Source organism: Passer domesticus, chromosome 9 (assembly GCF_036417665.1).
Source record: "Passer domesticus isolate bPasDom1 chromosome 9, bPasDom1.hap1, whole genome shotgun sequence".
Classification (NCBI taxonomy): domain Eukaryota; kingdom Metazoa; phylum Chordata; class Aves; order Passeriformes; family Passeridae; genus Passer; species Passer domesticus.
Genome location: NC_087482.1, coordinates 25555259 through 25572855, shown reverse-complemented (window position 1 = coordinate 25572855; position 17597 = coordinate 25555259). Strand labels below are relative to the sequence as shown.

The window sequence follows — 17597 nt, the reverse complement described above, 5'->3', positions numbered from 1 at the left end:
GGATCACTGTCAGTGGGAGGAAGGAGAATTTAGCTGTCCATCTTGCTCCCGTGTACAATTCCAGTGTGTCCTTCCATGTGGCTCCGTGCAGCCACAGAGAAGAGCAGAGAGGGAAGGGGCCGGGCCCAGGGCTGTGCCCCGGGGCTGAGCCTTGTGGGCAGCCTGAGGATCTCCTGCAGTGCCACAGCAGCTCTCCTGTCCTGCCTTTCTTTGCAGCTGAACCTGTTGGTGAAGGTGGTGCAGCTTCCCAAGCCACGTCCAGGACTGAGGCTCTGGGTGATGCTGAGGGTAGGTCAAGACTTTCCTCCCTGGGAGAGCTGCCAGCTCAGAGCCCAAAGCTGGGTCAGGGGGGCATCGCTGCAGGTGCCAGCACAGAACCATGCACGTGTGTGCCCTCGATCTGCGCGATCCCCTCACCGCTCCTGTGGCTCAGGCATGGCAGCTGTTTGGAAACGGGAGAGCCCTGACCCTGCCATGAAAGCCAAGACATTTTCTGAAACGTATCCCCATGTTTAACACACATGACATCCTGAAGATGCCGGCATCCAAATCAGGAACTCTTCCACCTAATCCAACTGTCCTTTTTCCTGTCTGAAGTGATGGACCAAACATCTGTGCAGAAGGAGGCACATCCTGGAGGAAGCATTTCCCCATGGGCAGCCCCTGCTGCAGGGAGGAAGGCGATGCCAGACACGGGCACAGGCACAGCAGGTAATTGCTGTGCCGGGCTCAGCCCTAGCTGGGGCTGTGTGGCAGCAGCTCTTCCCCCAGGGCCTGCCCTTGCCCAGCCCGACAGCAGCCAAAGCTGGAGGCGCCTCGGCTTCCAGGCCTCTGGAGCTCGTTCAGAGCCCCGGGGAAACGGGACTGGTGCAGCAACGTCCCTGGCGCTGCAGCTGCTGCGGAGCTGGCCCTGAGTGCCCAGAGGCCCAAGGCACAGGAGCAGCCCCGAGCGGGAGCCCTGACGCCAGCCCAGGGCCAGAGCCAGCCCTGGCTCCCGACTGGGCAGGGGCTGCGCTGGGTCCTGAGAGAACGTCCTGCCCATATCCACCGTGCTGCCAGCTCAGCAGTGCAGCACAGCACGGGCTCACACTCCCCATCGCTCCCACAGATGCAGCCGGCACCACAACACGTGTTCCTGATGCCCAGAAGGGCCTCAGAAGAGGCTTCTGTAAGGGAGCAGGCTGCTGGCTAGGATTCATGGCAGGCCTGCTTTTTTTGGACCTTATTGTCATGTTGTGCTGTGTCAGAATCTGGTATTGCTGGAAGAACAAACGGTGAGTGGACACCTTTCCCTGAATGAGCTTCTTTTGAAAGTCTAATGTGGACAGGAAGCATTCCCACTGAGGCTGCAGTGGAGTTGTGGCCAGTCCATGGTTCTCCAAATAACTCTGCTGAGGGTTCTGCTGCTGCCCAGTGCTTCCATTGGCCTCTCAATTGCTGGGCCTTGTCCTGGGGGCCCCGCTGGGGCTGCAGCCAGAGCTGGCTCCCACTGAGGCTGCCTGGCCAAGAGCAGCCCCAGGGGCACGGGGCAGAGGCAGAGGGAGGTGGGGAGGAGAAAGAGCAGGGCCGAGGTTGCCCTTGAAAGGCAGAGGCGCTCTGAGGCCCGCTCCTGGCCAGGGACCCTGCCCAGAGCCGTGCCCTGCTGCCCGGGGCCTTGAGGGGCAGCTGTCCAGCTGGGCCCAGCTGTGCCAGCAGCTCCAGCCGTGCTGGGGAGCCTTGCCAGCTCTGGGCCCTGCTGTGCACCAGGGTCCCTGTGTGCCACTGGCAGCTGGGGCCTCAGCCACCTCCTCTCTCCACAGGAGCACCTCTGGAACTTCACAAGACCGGCCAAAGGCCTCAGCCATGGAGAACTGGGCCTGTCATCTTGCATCTCCGTGCCAGTGTCCATTGTCCCTTCCTCAGGTGCATTACCAGCTTATTGCTGGAAATATGCTGCCACCACCACCCAGAACAGAATCTTCTCTCCCCAAAGGGACTGACCTTGCTCTCCATCCAGGACAGGAGATGCAGCCCTCTAGCCAGGGAATGGAATGTTGAAAAAGTTGTATTTACTTCTAAAAATTTTAAATGTTTATTAAAACTTTATTAAAATTTTTACAATAAACCCAATAGGGAAAATGTTACGTCGCCGGGAGTAGAGGATTTTTTCCACCATGTGCTCATCCACACAATGGAGGTTTCACCTTTTAACACTTTTACCCTTCTTAAAGTTCAGTCCATCGACTCCTTCTTTGATGTCCAGTAGTGGAGTTTACTTCCTTACATCTCACTTGGAGGTCATGTACTGCTGTCCTAGCAAGGTGACCCTCTTAAATGTCCCAAACTCAGGTAATCCCAAGATAACAACACAACAGGGGGTAAAACATATCTATAAATGTATAAAACTTCTCTTAACATATATACATGATATTTATCCTTTAATTGTGAGAGTCAACTGTCACATTACTCATCTATCACAGGCTTGAGTCCAGCTTCAGCTCAGGTGTCTGTGTGCTACCACCAGCACTGGCGGAGCTGCTCGTCTGGGCACAGCCAGGCATGGGCAGGCAGCAGCTGGGCATGGGACTCATTCGAACCAACAGCACCCTCATGTTATCTTTGTCTTTCATTTTGAAACATTTACATATGTTTTTTCCTTTGTAGCATTGAGAAACGTTTTTCACAGAATACGGACACCACGTATTTGTTCCCCTTTCCTCCAATACTTCTGTATTTGTCCAAGTAGTTTTATAGTCAGGGAAACTAGAATCTTCTGACACATTGGCAATAAAAAGCAAAATTGCCTTTAATTCTTAATGTTTAGTCTTACACAGCCTGGACAAGACCGGCATAGCTCGGGGGAATTATCCCAAACAGGCTCAGGGCACTCGGGTTCTGAGCAGTCCTGCTGGGGTCCCTCCATGGGAGACACATCCCGAAACCTGGGAGTGACTGCATGGGGTGCCCATGGTGGGGAAAGGACAGAGTGGGAGAGCAAGGCTCCAGTGTGTCGAGACAGGGCCCAACCCTGTCTCCTGGGGCTGGGGGAGCTGTCACGGGGCAGGGAGGGCCAGGGCTGGCAGGGGCTGCTCAGGGATGCCTTTGGCCCCTGTCCCTGGCAGCAGCCACTGCCCAAGCAGCTGCGCTGCCCCCGGGCTCTCCTCCCGGCCTGCTGGGCTTTGTTGGCTGGCACAGCCTGTGCCAAGGGCCGGCAAGGTGCCTGCAGGCCCCAGCTCTGGGGGAAACAGAGAACGTCCTGCCCGTATCCACCGTGCTGCCAGCTCAGCAGTGCAGCACAGCATGGGCTCACTCTCCCTATGGATCTTGCAGAGGTTCAAAGCAAGACAGGAACACATGCCCTGATTCCACTTTGATGAATCCCAATGATTTTCTCCTTGCAGGACTGGCACAAGCAGTGCATGATCGGTATAGCAGAGCCTCTGTTCACTGTATCACTCGCCATGGCCTCTTTCACAGTTGTATCTTTACACCTTCATATGTCCTGCCAAAACCTGAGGGAGAACTGGACCTCTAATCACATGGCACATCTCCATGCCCATGCCCGATGTCCCTGTGCCAGCTGCTTTAACAGCTTGTTGCTGTGCAGATGCTGCCTCCAGCCAGACAAGGTCCTCTCCCCCTGAAGGCACTGGCCCTGCTCTCTGGCCCCTACTGAAGGTGGGCAGGGCTTGGCCCAGCTCTTCTCTTGCACTAAAGAGATGGAGCTGTCACCCCAGTGTGCGGGTGGTAGCAGCAGCAAAGCCCAGCCAGGATCAGCACTGGCTGAGCTCCGTGCCCAGGGGCAGCTGGGGATGGCCACGGTGTGGGCAGGCAGGAGCCAGGCAGGGGCTGCTGTGACCAGTGGCGGGGCCCCGGGGAGGATGGGGCAGCCCATGCTGAGCGTCCCTGGGCTGAGGGACATTTCCTTCCCTGCGACCATCTGGGCCTGGACCTCCTCCAGTGGCATGCCCAGGAAAAGAGGGAAGCCATCAAGAGCCTGTGAGTTACGCAGGGATGGGCTGCAGCTTCCTCCCTCCTTGGTTAGCGGGCGGATTAAAAGAGGCCTCTAGGGTTTGTGGCAAACAGCAGTGGGCAAACAGGGCCCTGGCATGTCTCTGAGGGACAATTCACGAGGCAGTGTGCACAGGCAGGGCAAGCAGGCAGGGTTGCAGGTTTTCTTGCTTGGGAGGTTTACCGTGTCTTGTTTGCAGTGTTTCTGTTGGTTGCTTGGTTTTGGGGTTTCTGGGAGTAGTGGTTTTTACGCAATCGAAAACTGTAGTTAGTACAAGTGCATGTAACTAGATGGAACCCTCCAAAAAGGATGTGTCTGTCCTGGCCCATTCCTGTGCAGAGTGTTTGACTCAGCAGTGGTTTCAGGGGGCAGTGTGGAGAAAAGCTGCCTGTGGTGTGAACAGGTGAATGATGTCCTTTCACTGGTGGCCGAGCTTAGGGAGGAAGTTTAAAGACTAAGGAGTATCAGGGAAAGTGAAAGGGAAATAGATTGGTGGAGTTCAGCCCTTCCATCCTTACGGGAGGCCCAGCAAGAGTCACAGGACTCCTATGCTGCACACTGTCAGGCAAGAGAAGGACACCTGGTAGATGAAGGGGAGTGGAAATGGTCCCTGAACGGGGAGGTTATGATAAAAATCCCTCCCGACCCCCGTCCCCTAGCCAGGGGCCACTTCAGAATAGGTATGAGCCCCTGGATCTAGAGAGTCAGCCAAATGATTAAGAAGAAAATTATCTGCCCAGAAAATCTCCCAGTTATGATTAATCTGTAACATGGATTGCCACCTCTAACATCAAAAAGGAAAGAAAGGTAATCGTGGTGGGTGATTCCCTTCTGAGGGGAACAGAGGGCCCCATGTCAACCGGGCCCACCCCACAGAGAGCTCTGCTGCCTCCCTGGGGCCCAGGTGCAGGATATTCCTCAGGGACTTCCTGGGCTCATTCAGTCCTCTGATTATTATCCACTGCTGAAACTCCAGGCTGGCAGTGATGAGACTGAGGAGTGTCAGGACCATTGAAAGGGACTTTAGGGCACAGGGACAAGTGGTTGATAGGACAGGGACACAGGTAGTCTTTTCCTCAGTCCCTTTGGTGGCTGAGAAAAATGGTGAAAGCAATAGGAGAGCTCGTATCATCAACAAGTGGCTCAAGGGCTGGTGCATTGGCAGAATTTTGGATTCTTTGATCATGCTGCAGCTTCTATGGCACCTGGCCTGCTGGAACCAGATGGGCTCCATCTCTCTGTTAATGGCAGAAGGTTTTTAGCTGATGAGCTTGCAGAACTTGTTGAGAGGGCTTTAAACTAGGTTTGAAGAGGGAACGGGATGCAGCTGGGCTGTCTGGAAGCAGGCCCAAGGCTGGAAAGCCTGAGTTAGGGATGAAATCAGCAGCCCAGCTGAGGTGCATGGATACCAGTGCACACAGCATGGGTAACAAACAGCAAGAGCTGGAGGCCATGGTCCAGCAGCAGAGCTGTGATGTCATTGCCATCACAGAAACGTGGTGGGATGCCTCACATGGCTGGAGCACTACACTGGATGGCTACAAGCTCTTCAGGAGAGACAGGAAAGGGAGAAGAGGTGGAGGCGTGGCTCTTTGTATTAGGGAGGCTTTGGACACCATGGATATTGAAACTAATGATGATGAGGTGGAATGCCTATGGGTGAGAATGAGGGGGAAGGCCAACAAGGCTGACATCCTACTGGGAGTCTGTTATCATCCACCCAACCTGGAAGAAGTGGTGGACAACTCATTCTATAAACAGCTAGAGGATGTTTCAGGATCATCAGCCCTTCTTCTTGTAGGCGACTTCAACTTGCCAGACATCTGCTGGGAACTTAATTCAACAGAAAAAAAGCAGCACAGGCAATTTGTAGAGTGTGTGGAGGACAACTGTTGGTTGCAGCTGGTGGGTGAGCCCAGCAGGGGAGGGACTATGTTAGATCTGCTCTTTGCAGATAGAGGTGGGCTGGGGGGACATGTGGTGCCTGGAGGCCGCTTCGGGCATAGTGATCATGAAATGATGGAATTTGTTGCATTGCAAGCTGATCTGTAGTCAGCATTAATCAAGTTCTAAGAAGCAGTCCAGCTCAGCTCCATGAACTAGCCTCTGTGTTTGACTGACAGAAGCTCACATCCAATGGGAACTCTCCTAGGATGCAGACATTGTCTTGGTTCAGAGTCTGGGGGCACACAGATAGACCAATGAGCTGTCTCGGCCCAGGAGATTTGAGTGGGCTAGAAAAGAACACTCCTGATAATAAACAAGGCTGTTTTTCTGAGGAAACATGAGGGGTCTGTTGTGTGTTATGTCTCAGACAGGGGAACACCAATGTATCAAGAATTCTTGGTATTTTGTGAAAACAGGAGGAACATCAAGAAGACTTGTACACATGAATTCCAGAGGCCAGACTTTGGCCTGTTTAGGAGACTTCTTCAGAGAGTTCCTTGGCAAGCAGCCCTTAAAAACAAAGGAGTCCAGGAAGGGTGGGCATGCTTCAAAACAGAGATCTTGAGGGCACAGGAACAGTCTGTCCCTGGCTGCCGAAAGATGAGCCAATGAGGCAAACACCCAGCCTGGATGGGCAAGGAGGTTTTGGAGGAATTTAGGAATAAAAAGAGGACGTATCATCTTTGGAAGGAGGGTCAAGTCTCTCAGGAAGTATTTAGAGGAGCTGCTAGAGCATGTAGGAAACAAAATTAGGGAGGCCAAAGCTCAGTTTGAACTTAAAATTGTGACTTCTGTAAAGGATAATAAAAAAAAATGTATTTACAAATATATCAACGGGAAAAGGAAGGGTAAGACCAACCTTTGTTCTTTATTAGATGTGGGAGGGAACTTAGCAACTGCCCATGAGGACAAGGCAGAGGCGCTGAACACCTTCTTTGCCTCAGTCTTTAGTAGGAAGACGACTTGTCCTCAGGACAAGTGTCCTGCTGGGCTGGTAGATGGTGTCAGGGAGCAGAATGGGCCCCCTGTTAGCCAAGAGGAGGCAGTCAGAGAACTGCTGAGCTGCTTGGATGTTCCTAAATGTATGGGGCCAGATGGGATCCACCCCAGGGTGATGAGGGAACTGGCAGATGAGCTGCTGAAGCCGCTCTCCATCATTTACCAGCAGTCCTGGCTCACTGGTGAGGTTCCAGGTGACTGGAAGCTGCCCAATGTGACGCCCATGTAGAACAAGGGTGGTAAGGAGGATCCTGGTAATTATAGGCCAGTCAGTCTGAGCTCAGTACCCAGTAAGGTGATGGAACAGTTTATACTGAGTGCCATCACGCAGCACTTACAGGATGGCCAGGGTAGCAGACCCAGCCAGCAGGGGTTTAGGAGGGGTAGGTCGTGTCCGACCAACCTGATCTCCTTTCATGAGCAAGTGACCTGCCTGATGGATGCAGGAAAGGCTGTGGATGTGTCTATTTGGACTGCAGAAAGGCCTTTGCACTGTCTTCCACAGCTCACTCCTGGAAAAGCTGCAGCCCAGGGCTGGGAGAGGAACACTCTTTGCTGGGCTCAGAACTGGCTGGATGGCTGGCCCAGAGAGGGGTGCTGAACGGTGCTGCACCCAGCTGGCAGCCAGTCACCAGAGGTGTCCCTGCAGGCTCTGTGCTGGGGCCAGCTCTGCTCAATGCTTTTATTGACAACATGGATGAGGGGATTGAGTCTTTCATTAGCAAATCTGCAGACAACACTAAGCTGGGAGAGTGTGTTGATCTGTCGGAAGGTAGGAGGGCTCTGCAGGGAGACCTGGAATGGTTGGAGCGATGGGCAGAGTCCAGTGGGATGAAGCTCAGTAGGTGCAAGTGCCCAGTCCTGCACTTTGGCCACAAGAAGCACCTGCAGTGTTCTAGGCTGGGGATAGTGTGGCTGGACAGTGGCCAGGCAGAAAGGCACCTGGGGGCACTGGTCACAGCCAGCTGAACATGAGCCAGCAGTGTGGCCTGGTGGCCAAGGAGGCCAATGGCTCCTGGCCTGTGTCAGGAAGAGCGTGGCCAGCAGGAGCAGGGAGGTCATTCTGTCCCTGTTCTTGGCACTGGTGAGGCCGCACCTCGAGTGCTGTGTCCAGTTCTGGGCCATCAGTTTGGGAAGGACATTGAGTCGCTCGAGCACATCCAGAGGGGGCAACAAGGATGGTGAGGGGCTGGGAGCACAAGCCCTGGTGAGGAATGACTGAGGGAGCTGGGGGTGTTTACCCTGGAGAAAAGGAGACTCCGAGGTGACCTTATCACTCCACAGCTCCCTGAAGGGTAGTTGTAGTCAGGTGGGGATGGTTTCTTTCTCCAGGCAGCGCTGACAGAACCAGAGGACACTGTCTCAAGCTGCATCAAGGGAAATGTCGGTTGGATATTAGGAAAATATTTTCCACAGAAAGAGTGATAAAGTTCTGGAATGGCCTGCCATGGGAGGTGGTGGAGTCACCATCCCTGGATGTGTTTAAAAAAAGACTGAATGTGGCACTGGGTGCCATGGTTTAGTTGTGGTGTTGGGACATGGGTTGGACTGGATGATCTTAAAGGTCTCTTCCAACCTGGTCATTCTGTGAATTCTGTAAGAATTCTGAGCATCTCCAGGGACACAGCCTGGCCACCAATGTCAGCAGGTGAAAAATAAGGTTTCACTGAGGAATGGCCCTTTGATGAAGCAAAACATTTACAATCAGGGCAGTCCATTCATAGAGATGGGGGCACACTCTGGGGGTACAGCTGAGGCCATGAGCTCACAGCAGGGCTCTGGGGTCACAGCAGGCTGAGCTCACAGCAGGCCCTGAGGTCACAGAGGTGCCAGAGGTGCCAGAGCCCCGTGGTTGCACAGCAGCACAAGGAGCCAGCAGTCAGTCCCTGAGCACAACTGTTGCAGCAGCAGCGGCGGTGGCAGCAGCGGTGCTGACCTTGGGACAGCGGTGTCGGGACAGCGGTGGCAGCAAGAGCTGTGGGACTGGCAGAGGGCAAGGCACCATGGCCCTTGCTCTGCGCCTCCTACTCCTGCTGCTCCTGGTCGTGGCCCTGCCTGCCAGGGCTGCCCAGGCTGCTCCACTGCAAGCGCGGGGAGCAGGTGAGCCGGCAGCCTGGCCCCCCATTTCCCAGGACAGCGCTCCCTGCTCCCTGGGAAGCGCTGGGGATGGTTTTGCCCAGTGCTTTGGGGAGGGTTTCCTCTGTGGGAGGGAGACAGCACCCACGGGCCCTGGGCTGCTCCAGCCACCCCTCTAGGGATGTTGCAAAGGGCCTGCAAAGAGGCTGGAGAGTGACCAGAGCCAGCCGCTGTGCAGTTTTGGCCTTGTCTATTCACATCTGTCCCCCACGGCCTTACCCAACCGCCCTCCAGTGCCCAGTTCTCTAAGGCAGAAGGGGATCCCAGCACACATTGGATATGGTTCTGGTCTGTGTTCCATTCCAGATGTGGATCGTGACGTGGATTATTTGGAAATGCTGGTGAATGATGATTTGAAAACCAGGCCAGATGCTGGAGGCAAGTCCTCAATGTACCTTTCCTGACAGAATAATAGTGTCAATCCAGCAAGAGATTACTTGTAACATTTCCCATAATTTCCTCTGAAGGTTGATGTATTCAGCAAACCTTGCCCTTCAGGAGCCCTGAAAGATCCCACAGGATCACTGTCAGTGGGAGGAAGGAGCATTTAGCTGTCCATCTTCCTCCCGTGTGCAATGCCAGTGTGTCCTTCCATGTGCTCTGTGCAGCCACAGAGAAGAGAAGAGCAGAGAGGGAAGGGACCAGGCCCAGGGCTGTGCCCCGGAACTGAGCCTTGTGGGCAGCCTGAGGATCTCCTGCAGTGCCACAGGAGCTCTTCTGTCCTGCCTTTCTTTGCAGCTGAACCTGCTGGTGAAGGTGGTGCAGCTTCCCAACCCACGTCCAGGACTGAGGCTCTGGGAGATGCTGAGGGTAGGTCAAGGCCTTTCCCCTGGGAGAGCTGCCAGCTCAGAGCCCAAAGCTGGGCCAGGGAGGCATCGCTGCAGGTGCCAGCACAGAACCATGCACGTGTGTGCCCTCGCCCTGCACGATCCCCTCACCGCTCCTGCGGCTCAGTGGTGCCCGTGCAGATCAGCAGAGATGGCAGAAGCTTCTGTGGCTGTTGTGTTACAGGTGTGTCTGCAGGGAGGACTTTCCCAGGTCCATTGGTGGATGTTGCACAAAAGCCCAGCTCCCGTCGCAGGGGTGAGTGGTGTCTGCCTGATGACCCCACAGGCTGAGCACTGGTTTTGTGGGATCCATTCCTGGGAATTGGAACGATGTTGCTCTAAGGTCCTCCGAGGGGAAAGAACAAAGCTACAGGACACCAGAAACCCCATGAGCCATCCAAAAACATGAGGCAAATGCTGAAGGAAATGCAGCAGGCGGGAGGACAAGGTTGGTACATTTCCCTCATGCTGCCCCTGGGACTCAGCAGCCGGGGCCTTTGGCTGCACATCTGGACACGCCGTGCCCAGCACAGCGGGAAGGAATCCATGGCAGCCTCGCTGCCCCGCTGCTGCTTTCACGCCCTGCAGGGCTGCTTCCCAGCCTGGCCTGGCTGCAGCTTCTGCCCAGCCTCAGCAGGATGGCATTTGGCATCAGCTGACAGGCGGCCCAAACTTCACCACGGGCCTGAGATCCCCATTGCAATTTTCCACTCACCGGGTAGAACAGAAAGGGCACCTGTTTGGAGAAGTGAGGGCCCTGGCCTGCCCAAAAAGTTTATAGGAATTTTCCTGATTCTTAGTGATGTCTTTGACAAGCATTCCCTCCTAAAGATGCCACCTCCCCAATGGGGAACAGCCCCACCTGATCCAGCTGTCCCTCTTCCTTTCTCCAGATGTGGATGGAGAGGCTGGGCAGAAGGCGACGTTTCCCGAAGGAAGCAGTGGTTCTGTGCCAGCCTCTGCTACAGGAAGAGAGGCGATGCCAGGCACAGGCCCAGGAGGTAATTGCTGTGCCTCTGGGCCTGAGCCCTGCTGAGGCTTTAGCTCATCTTTTAGACATCTCTGCTGTCTGGCAGTGCGGGCACAGCTCAGACAAGACAGGCACAGCCCAGGGGAATTATCCCGAGCAGGCTCAGGGCACTCGGGTACTGAGCAGTCCTGCTGGGGTCCCTGCATCTGAGACACTTCCTGAAACCTGGAAGTGACTGCATGGGGTGCCCACGGTGGGGAAAGGACAGAGGGGGAGAGTAAGGCTCCAGTGTGTCCTGAGAGGGCCTGGATATGTGCCCTTGGGCTATGGGATTTGTCCCAGGGGAAAAGAGTGATGGAGAGACAGAAGCATGTAGAAAGGGCGGGAGAAAATGCAGGAGGGATGGAGGGATAGAGCGGTAGTTGTGGTATTGCCTGCTGCAGTTTTCCCCAGTGCTTTAGCAAGAGTTTCAGCTGTGGGAGTGAGAGAGAGCCCCAGGGCCCTGGGCTGCTCCAGCAGCCCCTCCAGGGATGATGCAAAGGGCATGGAAAGAGGGAGCAGGAGCCAGCCAAGAGTTCCTAAGGCCCCTGTGCAGCTTTAGCCATGTCCATTCACATCCGGTTCCCACGGCCTTACCCGACCCCCTTGCAGTGCTCAGTTCCCTGAGGCAGAAGGGGATCCCAGCACACCCTGAAAAATGTTCTCATCTGTGCTCCGTTCTAGATGAGGTTGCTTGGAAGGCTTCTCCATTAGCTTGGCTGCATAAAGTTTTGAAGCCCTTGGAGTCTCCTGCAGGTATGTTCTCAGTGTGCCACCAAGGAAGAATTGTTGACAACCTGGCAGGAACCAGGTGACAGAAGATTCTGTGGGTCTTGTCTTACAGATAGGTCTGCAGGGAGGCCTTTTCCTGTTCCTTTGCTGATTCCTGCAGAGAAGCCTGGCTCCCATGGCAGGGGTGAGTAGTGTGTCCCTGCTGACCCCACAGGCTGAGCCCTGCTTTTGTGGGATCCATTCCTGGGAAACGGAACTACTTTCTCTTAAGGTCCTCTAAGGGGGAAGAACAAAGGCAAAGGACAGAAGAAACCCCATGAGCCAAACAACACCCTGAAACACATCGTGACAGAACTGCACAAAGGGCATGGTGAGAGCATTTCCCTCGTGCTTCCCCTGGGACTCAGCAGCCGGGGCCTTTGGCTGCACATCTGGACACACCGTGCCCGGCACAGCGGGAAGGGATCCATGGCAGTCTCGCTGCCCCGCTGCTGCTTTCATGCCCTGCAGGGCTGTTTCCCAGCCTGGCCTGGCTGCAGCTTCTGCCCAGCCCCTGCAGGAAGGCATTTGGCGTCAGCTGACAGGCAGCCCAAACTGCACCACTGGCCTGAAATCCTCTCCAATTTCCCAATCCCCAGGCCCATCCGGAGTGGTGGCTGCTTGGAGGAGGGAGGGCCATGGCCAGCCCCAAGGCACTGGAGGGATCAGGATTTTCCTGTTCCTTATCCATGACTGGGACATGGATTGCCTCCTGAAGAGGCCACCTCCCCAGTGTGTAATGATTCCATCTGATCTAGCTGTGCCTCTTCCTTTCTCAAGGGATGGACAGAGAGGCTCTGTGGAAGGTGGCATTTCCTGAAGGAAGGGAGGAGATGCCAGGCACAGGCCCAGGAGGTAATTGCTGTGCCTCTGGGCCTGAGCCCTGCTGAGGCTTCAGCTGCCCTCTCTGCTGCCTGGCAGTGCAGGCACAGCCCGGACAAGACTGGCACAGCCCAGGGGAATTATCCCGAGCAGGCTCAGGGCACTCGGGTACTGAGCAGTCCTGCTGGGGTCCCTCCGTGGGAGACACTTCCTGAAACCTGGAAGTGAGTGCATGTTGTGGCCATGGTGGGGAAAGGACAGAGAGAGAGATCAAGGCTCCAGTGTGTCCTGAGAGAGCCTGGATATGTGCCCTTGGGCTGTGGGAGCTGTTCCATGGGCAGGTGGGCAAGCAGGAGGGAGGAACAGAAGTTGGGAGGGATAGCTGTGGCGTTGCCTGCTGCAATTTTCCCCAAGCATTTAGTGAGGGGTTCCTGTGTGGGAATGAGGAAGGCCCAGGGCCCTGGGCTGCTCCAGCAGCCCCTCCAGGGATGTTCCCAAGGGCATGGAAAGAGTGTGGAGAGAGACCAGGAGCCACAGGCTGCCACAGCCTTATCCAACCCCATTACAGTGCCCAGATCCTTGAGGCAGAAATGGATCCCAGCAGCCATGGAAATGGTTCTGATCTCTGCTCCCTTTTAGATTGGGATCATGGTTTAGATTACTTGGAAACACTGGTGAATGGTGGTTTGAAGACCTTGCCAGATGTTGGAGGCAAGTTCTCAATGTACATTTCCTGACAGAATAATCAGTGTCAATGTGGCAAGAGCTCAGTCAAGTGGCATTTCCCTTAAGTTCCTCTGAAGGTTGATCAGTTCAGGAAATCTTGCTGTGCTCCATTCTTGTGCTCTGAAGGGTCCCACAGTATTGCTGTCAGTGGGAACATTTAGCTGTCCATCTTCCTCCTGTGGGCAATTCCAGTGTGTCCTTCCGTGTGCTCTGTGCAGCCAGGGAGAAGGGAAGAGAGGGAAGGGGCCGGGCCCAGGGCTGTGCCCCGGGGCTGAGCCTTCCACAGCCCCTTTGCTGGCCCCAGGGAGCCTGAGCTGCTCCTGCTGCCACTGCCAAGCCCTGGCCCTGCCCGGGGCTGGCTTTAGAGCTGCTGGCAGCTCCAGGGAGTCCTTTCTGCCCCGACTGCCCCGCAAGGGGCTCCTTCCATCCCAGTGTGGGGCCACTGCAGGCACGAGGTCCCCCTGCTCCTGAGTGGAAGGCAGAGCTGAGGCAGTGCCTTGGAGGGCACCAATCACCCAGGTGCACTCACGGCCACTTGGGCCTGAAGGAGAATCTTCAGCAGGCTCACAGGAGCTGTTCTGTCCTGCCTTTCTTTGCAGCTAACCCGGTTGGTGAAAGTGATCTGGCTTCCCAACCCACGTTCAGGAATGAGCCTCTGGGAGATGCTGAGGGTAGGTCAAGGCCTTTCCCCCTGGGAGAGCTGCCAGCTCAAGAGCCCAAATCTGGGCCAGGGAGGCAGCGCTGCAGGTGCCAGCACAGAACCATGCACGTGTGTGCCCTCGCCCTGCATGATCCCCTCATGATTTCTGCTCAATGCTGGCAGCTGTCTGGGGAAGGGAGGGCCCTGGCCCAGCCACAAAAGCCCAGATATTTTGTGAATCTCTTCACCATTTTTGATAATCATGCTGCCCTGAAGGTGCCAGCAAAGAAATGGGGAATTGTTCCAACTGATCCAACTGTCATTTTTTCTTTCTCAAGTGATGGACCAAAAGGCAGGTTTGAAGGAGGTGTTTCCCCATGGAAGCAGTGGCTCACTGGCAGCCCCAGCTGCAGGGAGGAAGGCGATGCCAGACACGGGCACAGGCACAGCAGGTAATTGCTGTGCCGGGCTCAGCCCTGGCCGGGGCTGTGTGGCAGCAGCTCTTCCCCCAGGGCCTGCCCTTGCCCGGCCCGGCAGCAGCCAAAGCTGGAGGCGCCTCGGCTTCCAGGCCTCTGGAGCTGGTTCAGAGCCCCGGGGAAATGGGACTGGTGCAGCAACGTCCCTGGCGCTGCAGCTGCTGCGGAGCTGGCCCTGAGTGCCCAGAGGCCCAAGGCACAGGAGCAGCCCCGAGCGGGAGCCTTGCCTCCAGCCCAGGGCCAGAGCCAGCCCTGGCTCCCGACTGGGCAGGGGCTGCGCTGGGTCCTGACAGGGCCTGAGCCTGTCCCCTGGGGCTGGGGGAGCTGTCACGGGGCAGGGAGGGCCAGGGCTGGCAGTGGCTGCTCGGGGATGGCTTTGGCCCCTGTCCCTGGCAGCAGCCACTGCCCAAGCAGCTGCGCTGCCCCCGGGCTCTCCTCCCGGCCTGCTGGGCTTTGGTGGCTGGCACAGCCTGTGCCAAGGGCCGGCAAGGTGCCTGCAGGCCCCAGCTCTGGGGGAAACAGAGAACGTCCTGCCCGTATCCACCGTGCTGCCAGCTCAGCAGTGCAGCACAGCACGGGCTCACACTCCCCATTGCTCCCACAGATGCAGCCGGCACCACAACACGTGTTCCTGATGCCCAGAAAGGCCTCGAAAGGGGCTTCTGTAAGGGAGCAGGCTGCTGGCCAAGGTTAATGGCAGGCCTGCTTTTTTCAGAGATTATCATTATTTTATGCTGTGGTCGAATTTGGAGTTACTGGACAAGAAAATGGTGAGTGTTTTCTTCACCTTTCCCAGGAACAGCTTCTTATGAAAATCTCATGCAGAGAGGAAACATTCCCAGAGAGCCTGGGGTGCAGTTGTTGCCAGTCCATAGTTCTCCAAATAACTCTGCTGAGGGTTCTGCTGCTGCCCAGTGCTTCCAGTGGCCTCTCAATTGCTGGGCCTTGTCCTGGGGCCCCGCTGGGGCTGCAGCCAGAGCTGGCTCCCACTGAGGCTGCCTGGCCAAGAGCAGCCCCAGGGGCACAGGGCAGAGGCAGAGCAAGGTGGGGAGGAGGAAGAGCAGGGCCGAGATTGCCCTTGAAAGGCAGAGGCGCTCTGGGGCCTGCCCCTGGCCAGGGACCCTGCCCAGAGCCGTGCCCTGCTGCCCGGGGCCTTGAGGGGCAGCTGTCCAGCTGGGCCCAGCTGTGCCAGCAGCTCCAGTCGTGCTGGGGAGCCTTGCCAGCTCTGGGCCCTGCTGTGCACCAGGCTCCCTGTGTGCCACTGGCGGCTGGGGCCTCAGCCACCTCCTCTCTCCACAGGAGCGCCTCTGCAGCTTCACAAGACCGGCCAAAGAGTTCCCTCAGGGAGACCCTTACCTGCACCTGACATCAGCCTTCTCTAAGCCAGTGTCCAAAGTCCCTGCCATGCCTGCATTACCAGCTTATTTCTAGGGACATGCTGCCACCACCCAGAACAGGAGCCTCTGGCCCTGAATGTGCTGGCATTCGTGTCCGGCCAGGACTGAAGGTGGGACTCGCCTGCCAAGGAACGGCTTGAGCAACATTTCTCACCTCTGCTCTCTGGGTGGTGGCACCAGCCCTGCATGTGCTGATTTTCTGGGCACAGCCAGGTTTGTGCAGGCAGCAGCCGGGCATGGGTCTCCTGAGACAAGGATCTACTATATTTATTTTTAATTTTGCAAGATTGAGGAACATTTGTCGTAGGATATTCCCCTAATAATTCTTCCCCTTTCCCACAACAGTCCTATATTTCTCAACGTAGTTTTAGAAGTTGGAAAAGCAGAACATTTTCACACTTCTAGAATAAAAAAATATATAATTGCATTTAATTGGTAATCTTTATTTCTGGAAGAACTAAGTTCACTGAAGAAACATAGTCTACTGCAGAGGCTCATTGTCCAGGGCAGATTTGTATCTTCTCACAACTAACCAAGAACCTTTTCCCTCATATTTTCTGGGATTTCTGACAAGCTCGCCACTTAGTCTTCAGAGGCAAGTTTTGAGCACAGTCGGAATCTCTTCAGGTCACCATCTTTGTTTGCTTCTGCCAAGAGCTGCCTCAGTTCCAGAGCAGAGGCTTCTCTCAGCTTTCTGCCGCCCCGCTCCCCCCAAGCCTGTCCTGAGCCCTCTCCTGCAGCTGCTGCGCTGCCGTGGGGCTTCTGTAAAACACAACAGCTCTGCCACAGCCGTTCAGCTGGATTGGAGAAGCTTTCTGGCCGTGCTTACATTAGGCTGGTGGCTTCTCAAAACACAAGCTGAGATTCTGAATGCTGTGTTTCACCTGGCACAGAAACTGATGCTGCCTTTCTCATGGAGCCTAAACTCCCATGGGCTTTCAACGCTTTCTGGCCAGCATACGGCCTGGAAAACCATTTAATGCAGCCATTTAGTATTGAAAATGGCCCAGTCTGTTTATCAAAGGAACTTGTTTAAATGCTGGAGCCCACCAGAGCATCCTTCCAGGCCATATCTTTCTCCCCCACACCTCCCCCTCCATGACTGCCAAACAGCACCTTTGACAGGTCTTTCCTCCAGAAGCTGAATGGCACCATTTTTTTTGAGGGAGGGAAACAAAGAAAATGTTCTGGGATACCACCATCATCACCATCATCCTCATCATCAATCATCATCATCATCGTCATCATGATCATCATCACAATAAGCTGCAAATCATTTCAATGACATCAACAACTCAGACTGTGGACTTATTTCTCAGAGTGCAGCACAGGCTGCACTACCCCTTGAAACTGCAGATGTGCTACAGTCTTTAAAACCAGGTGGATGCAGACGAAATTTGGAGCCAAGCACAGCTCTGGGAGAGCTTTAGGGATTGGGCCTCCACGGGCACTGCTGTGTGCCTTGAGTAACCTGCCCCAAGCCATCTGCCACCTGAAGAGCCAAGTGGGGCACGGAAAAGCACAGGCTGCAGAGGGGCTGGGAGTGCAGGGAGCCCATCCTTGTCAGCACTAACACGCTCATCCCACCTTCGCACTGGCTTTGGATGGAGACCAGAACTCATAGCTGGCAAAAGGAAAAGAGGGTACAAAGGTCCCTGGAGTCCCCTGCCCCAGTACCTCAGCCAGTGGGGAAAGGAAGAGGCCAATATGTGGCCGGGGGTTTAAAAGGAGGCTGTGTTTCCCACTAGTTGAGAGAGACAACCCCACAAGCGGATGTCCCAATAGACTCTTTCCCTATGTTCAAACAAAGCTGCAGGACTGCTCTGGCTCCTCTATGGACACTGGCTTTTCATGCA

General features: G+C 55.5%; 1 long non-coding RNA gene across 1 annotated transcript; it reads left to right on the top strand.

Moving 5' to 3' along the window:
* The first annotated feature begins 211 nt into the window (after positions 1-211).
* On the top strand, positions 212-2442 carry LOC135307283 (uncharacterized). Its single transcript, XR_010367987.1, has 4 exons — positions 212-288; positions 598-711; positions 1109-1274; positions 1800-2442. It is a non-coding gene; the product is annotated as an uncharacterized LOC135307283 (long non-coding RNA).
* Positions 2443-17597: the final 15155 nt, after the last annotated feature.